Source organism: Lepisosteus platostomus, chromosome 20 (assembly GCF_059453375.1).
Source record: "Lepisosteus platostomus isolate fLepPlt1 chromosome 20, fLepPlt1.hap1, whole genome shotgun sequence".
NCBI classification, from domain to species: Eukaryota; Metazoa; Chordata; class Actinopteri; order Semionotiformes; family Lepisosteidae; genus Lepisosteus; species Lepisosteus platostomus.
Genome location: NC_142630.1, coordinates 15943836 through 15950629, shown reverse-complemented (window position 1 = coordinate 15950629; position 6794 = coordinate 15943836).

Sequence of the window (6794 nt, the reverse complement as noted above, 5' to 3'; positions counted from 1 at the left end):
ATGAGTGGTCTGAAAGTCTTTTGTGAAATGGCAGAAACCCGTCAGTGGAGCCCCACTGGAAGTAAATGGAAGCAGCTTGTTTGAATTTATCCCAGATGGTTTTCTTTCCTTTGCTGGTAGACAGGGATGAGTCGTGTGTTTTATACACACCGCAAGAGGCCGGTAGACTCAGTGCCTCTACAATGTGGGAAGGGTGCATTGTTGTAGACTTGGCTCACCGACACTTTGCACTGAAGTGCTCTTCTGAAACATCTGATCTGCATTTTGTACCTATTCCATATCAATGAACTACTAATGTGTTCAATAGATATAGGATTACACATGTCCCTCGGCAAAGCAAGAGGTGACTACTCATTTCTGTCACATTCACAGTGGAGGGTGTTTTCTGGGCCTCTGCTCAAAAACGTCAGGCTGCAGGATTGTGGAACCTCTCCTTTAGGAAGAGCTATATGCTCATTTTTCAAAAAGTGAAACACAAATGAAAACAAAACCACTGTACAGAGGTGGTGAAACTGGGCTTTGCATGGTACCCAGCATCAATATTGTCGTTGAAGCGTGGACAATAGCGTGTTTATGTGAGCATTACAGCTTATTCATAATGTTATTAAAATGTGGTGATGATTTTCCTGACTTCTCAATCCCACAAGTGCAATATCTGAATAAAGACCCTCGTTACTGCATTTTATAAGCTACCAGCAATTCTTTATTAATCCTTTAGAGCTTCATTAAATATTAAAAATGTATAAAGCATCAATACAGCAATTACCAGTAGCCCCTTAATGTAGTGCTATCATCCCTCTGATAAGAATATTGCTTGTTCTGTTCCAGCAGAGTCTTCTACATTGCTAACTTCTGCAAAAGAGCTGGTTCAGCTTGTTTTTAACAACAAATGGATAAAAACAAGTGAAGAGGGAAGTCAGGAGAAAAGAACTGCTCAGGTGCTTATTTGATTGGCACTTTCTTCACTGCTGCTCACAAACCGCTGATGTGTGCAAAGGGATGTGCTGTATTCGTATGGGGCTGGGTACCGGTCAGTGCGTTTTCAGGGTTTATTCACGATCAGTGTGTTAATAATCCCCAAGTGAACGTATGCACTGACGGGCCTATATCACCCGCGCAGGTCTTGTCTGAAAGTGGTGCTGTACCCTGTGGGCTGGAAAAACGAGGCAGCAGACCAATTCTTCCTTCTCCCCATGCTGTCGCCCCCCCCTCTCCCTGCTGCCGATGTTAAACAGTTGGGGTTCGTCCACCCTGGAAGGGGAACAAAAAATCCTTGTAGTTCTTGTTCATAGATTAAGATCCTTTTTTGTGCCAAAAAAACCAACCTGCTCTGAAAGGTAAAAAGAAATGAAGTGGGAGACAGAGGGGAAAACAATCTTTTCCAAAGGGAGTGGAGGGGGGAAAGAGATCAGCCCAGAAGTTCCATTGGTTTTAGTAAATCACTGGGCTCTTTCTCTTTATAACATCAAAGGCAGCTCTTCCTCTTTGATGTCGCAGCATGCTGTTTAAGGTACAGCATGAATGGAGAAATGTCAAGCTGCAAGGTGCCTGTGTAGTTTATGTTGAGTACTGCAGAGGACCGGAGATGAAAGGAGAAAACAGAGTTTGATAATGAATGTCCAACAAGTAGGCAACGCATATCTAACAGCAAAGACCCAGCATGATAAGTTTTTGCTAACCTTGAATGCCACTCCCAAACTCTGAAAAGTGCCAGAGATGAGACTTTTTTTACTTTGGGGAAAAAAAGATAAACTTTCCTACTCTTGAAAAAGCCTTAGATGTGAGCTTTAATCTTTTTAGTCAATTAAAACCCCCTGTGGACACACACACACACGCACTCTCTCTCTCTCTGCCCTGTTCAGTTGGTTTCTGACTCTTTGAGCTTTGGCCTTCATTCCTGTGCTTTCTGAAGGCCCATCCAGTAACTGGGTTGCTTCATATCAAAGCAAACTTAGTTGACATGTTTTCCAAAGGAGGAAAATCTGATTTTTTCACATCTTCGAATATCATTCTCTTTGTATCCCAAGGTACAGTTTTACAGCTTCTAGAATACTGTGGTTTGGCTGTTTGAATGTGCCTGGCAAGTGCTGTGATTAACTGTAACACCAATGGCCTCTTGTGACTCCTTCTATATTAGGCTCCAGACGTTTTGAAGCACTCAAATGACGATTTCTGAGCTGTGTTCTGAGAGCAAGGAGGAGACATGCAAGCCTCTACACAAATAAGGCCTTGAAAAATAAAACACACAAGGAACATTAATTTCTAGTACGATAGCAGGAGGACAGGGCAGCCGTGTAAAGCTATTTCAGTTTTTCTCTTTTAGGGTCAACACAATTCATACACCAATGCCTAGATCAATGTGATTTTCATTTCCTCTGTGTTCCTTCAAGGTTGCAAGTATTTTCCACCAACAGCGTTTACAAAGGCGCCGGGGATATTGATAGCTCTGAACAGCAGTTTCCCAGAGCTAGACCATGGTGGATGCAGCCCTCAAAAGAACATCTGCAAAGAGCTGGCTAGCGCAGATCAAAAGCTGTCAAAATAGATGATGGGCTTTTTTATTTTCCTGGAACCCCAACCACTCTTTATCATTTTTCTCATTTAACTCACGTTTGCACCCTCCCACGCAGAAATTCAAGGATGGCCCGCGTGCAGTTTGTTTTTTTGAGCTCTTTTAATATTTTTTTCAGCTGATGTTTTTGAAAGAGGGACAGGGATGGGGGCAGGCGTAGTCATCCTTGAACAGATTCCACCCTCTGGTCTGCTGCGCATTTAACCACATCCTTTACTAAAGTCAGAATGATCCTTTTGACTTTTATCTCCAGTTAAATGGCATATGGTCGTGGCTGATTTAAGCCCCCTCTTGGTAATATTCATTGTCACCAGTCCCATGTTACTAATGAGGACAGCAGTGGGTTGTCCTGATGCTGTAAGCCAGTGAAAGATATCAGGCTTAAGAGAAGGGTGCTGCAGTGCTTTGAGATGTGGGTGTGTTGGAGTCCTACACAGATTTCACTTTGTGCCCAGAGCCTGCCTTCCTTTAGGCTGCTTCACATTGTGCTTCTTCGGGAGCAGAGCAGGGTGGCAGCTCTTCTTCTCCTGCTTCGGCTCTTGTTAGATCCGGGGAGTTATCCCTCTTCTTCCTCTCCAGCGCTGCCAGATGCTGAAATGGGCCTTGCAGATGGAGAAGTGTTGGAGGTAGACCACTGCGCACGCCAGGCTTTCCATGGGTTCACAAAGTCCAGGGTCCAGCGCTTATTTTAAATAAGATAAGATCACTTTATTGGTCACATACAATTTCCTTTGTATTAGGAATTTGTCTTTTTGCATACCCCTACTTGCTCTCCATGAGACACACAGACAGGGAGAGAAGCTTGGGATCAGAGCGGAGGGTCGGACATTTATACAGCGCCCCTGGAGCAGTTGGGGTGAAGGGCCTTGCTCAGGGGCCCAACAGAGTAGGATTCCTCTGCCGGCCACGGGATACAAACTGGCAACCTTCCAGCCACAGGTGCAGATCCTGAGCCACAGAGCCACCGCACTGCCCTCAATACTAAATACTGTGTTTCCAGTCCAGGTCTATGTACAGTACATCTTCCCATGAATGGAAGAACATTAGTTTAGTCTAATGTTCTGAACAATCACTTATTTACCAGGCATGCGATCAGTAAGCAGAAATGCAGTTAGTAAGTGACTCGTATTAGTGTGTAGTTAGTGATGGAGAGTAGCACATCTGAAACCCTATTAAGCCAGTGGGAGCAGTCCCAGTGCTGGTCTGAGCCTGGCCAGATTCTGGGTTGTATAATGTTTCACTTTCCTGCCCTGGGCCTGTAATTAAAGCCCTGACAGCTACAGTCTCCATTACAAATGCATACTGCACCCAACCTGGACTTTATGTTATTAGATCTGGTTAGTATTTTTAGTAGACAAATGCAGAATTGTGAATCTCTCTGCAGAGTCAGAGCAGGTTTTATTCATTGTCTTGCCTGCAGCTTTAGTGCGGCCCATTTGGAGCATGAATTGAATGTCAAATAAACCACATTTTGATGAACATTTCCTCCACGTTAAGCAATGGCAAGGCCAGCTGTGTGTTAGATGGAAAAAATGCACCTCACCTCTACGTGAAATCTCTCCACTTTCGTTTTCCAGTTGGGGGTTATTAACTTGGAAGATGTGACACTGTCGCTGTCAGGCCTGGGAGACCGAAACCACTTATGAGCATAACTCAGGCTCTGGCCTGTGCTGCTGTGATTTTCTGTCCCAAATCTCAGCATTCAGCGACTCTGTTAGTTATCTTCAGCGTATCTCATACTAAACCCCCCTGTGAAACAGCAGTGTGACCTACATGCACTAGTGCTTAAAACAGCTGTTTAGTACTTTGAAATCCAGTATCGTGACAACGAAGTTAGCCTTCTGTCATCTGAACTTCTTTAGCTGAGTGGGTTGTTATAATAACCAGATCTTCTTCTCATCAGGTTGCTAGAGAAGCAGATTTATGGATCCTTAAAAGCGAGTTCTATCAACTTGAGCCTCAGATTTGATTGACCATGCAGGATAACTACTGTAGCTTATAGCTCTTTGGAAGACAGAAATAAAATGATCTTGCTCGGAAAGAGAGATCTTAAAAGACTGGCAGAAACAGGTATTGTATAGTCCATACCTGATCAGCAGTGGTATTAAGCTGACTAGAGAGCTCAAGATTCCCTCCCGGGGATGAGACACCAGTCCATTGCAGAGATCATCCTGCTGCAGTGCTGGTTCCCTCATGAAGTACCTCACTGAAAAGCAGAACAGCAGTGTCTGCAAGCAGGAACTTGAAACCCACTATCTGATCATCACGAGTCCGAAGGCTTACCCACTGCACTATCTAACCTCAGAGGAATCAGGATTGCCTGAAACTCACCACCGGTGAGATGAGGGTTAAAGAGAGCTATAATCAAATTCAGCAGTGAAAGAGATCAGAATTGGAAGAGCAGAGCTCCTAACGACTGAGCACTCATTTCTTAAATTCTTTCAGATTTGGGCAGCAGGGAAAGAAAACACCCATACTTCACCCATTCTTTAAACACGAGTGAGGCCTGTCTTAGGTGCGTTCCTTACATGTGGTTTCTGTGCTCCCCACCCGATCCAAGAAGGGATCAGTTACTGACACACTCCCTGAGTCCCCTGCGCACCCCCGCACTCTCTCCTTCTCTCACTCACACACAATGGGATGGCTGCAGGGTGCTCAGGGAGGGCTCTCGTCAGACTTGCTGACATCTTTTATCGCTTCTCAGAGGAACAGGCGAGAGTGAGTGCCTGCTTTGATCAGCGAGAAGGCGCAGAAGGTGTGGAGGAGTGCTGTGGAAGCCTGCCATGTGCTGAGTGCTGCAGATGCTGGCTGGCACGACGAACAGATCCGAAACCGAGGCAGGAGCTCTGCCAGGCCAGCCCAGGCTGTGGGCAGGGGGAACCGGTCTGCTGGCAGCTCCACAGGAGGACCACCGGGAATCTTCACAGGAAGGGCGCAGCACCGCCAGTCCACTCGACGCCTCTGTCTCTCACAGTGCCGCCGCTGGCCGCATTCCAGCTTCCGGAAAACAATTAACTGTTTTTAAACACTCTTTTCAGTTCCCCTGTGATAGCATCTGTCATCTCTTTTTTTTGTGTGTGTTGTCCTTTCCCCTGCTACGCACTCTAGGAACAATGCAAAAACCAGATCTGAATTCTGAATCTGAAAATTTTTCCCCCCAAGGCCACTTGGCTCAAGCTGGAGGCGAACCGGTCCAGCCAGCCAGCACGGGGCGCTGTTTCCTACAGGCCTGGAGCCACACGGTGCCTGCAGAAGAAAGTGAACCCGTGGCCCCTGCTTGCCTTATCGGTTGCTCTTCCAAGACTGAAGCAGGGAACTTCAGGACCTGCTGGGCTGCAGATACAAGGTACAGGAAGTGAGTAAGACAGTCCCATCCAAGATAGACAGGTCAATGAGACCATACAGGACAGCACACAACCCTATTTTAGAATCTGTTGGTGAGAACATGTGATCTGGGGCAAAGCTTACAGTCTTCATTATTCTTCACAGGCTTGTTTGTTCAGCACTGCCCTGGTGGTCAGAAACCCAGAACCCAGCCTCACAGCACAGGCTAATTATGGAATTTGTTCTCTAACTTCTTTTTCTTTCTACAGGAATGAATGGCTCTATGTTCTGGACTCACTGCAGGTGCATTGGACAGAGAGCTCATCAAAGCGCAATGGGGAAAGAGAGCACCAGTCTCTCAGCGCTGGCGAGTCTACCGAACGGGCCCATCGTGCGGCGCGCGGTGATGTGTAAGGAATGTCTTTATCTGAGCTTCACAAGGCGGTAACCTCTGATTTACACGGCTGAAACTCCTGCATTTGGCTGCATTCCTCCATCCCCCGGTCGGCCCACAGGACCACTTCTGGAACAGAAAGAAACATGTTGTAAGAAATTCCTCACCTCTTTTGTCATTTAAAAAAAAACTTCCAAGTACAGTTTGAAAAATCTTGCATGCAGAGAAACATTCAGTGCAAGTTATTGTGCATCATGGAGATGTTTTTTTCCCCATATACCCACAGGGAAATACTGTACTTAGTCTAAACAGAAATAAGGATTTTGCAGCATTGTCACGGAATAACAGAAAGGAGTTTCTTCGCACAAGTTTCTTAACTGTAATTTTGGGATAGAAAACCAGTGCAAGTATTCTGAGTAGTATTAGTGGAACAGCTCAGGTTTATTAGTGCAGTAGCTCCCAGAGAAATGTTGGGATAAAAATAAAAGCAGAGGTTCCGTGTCC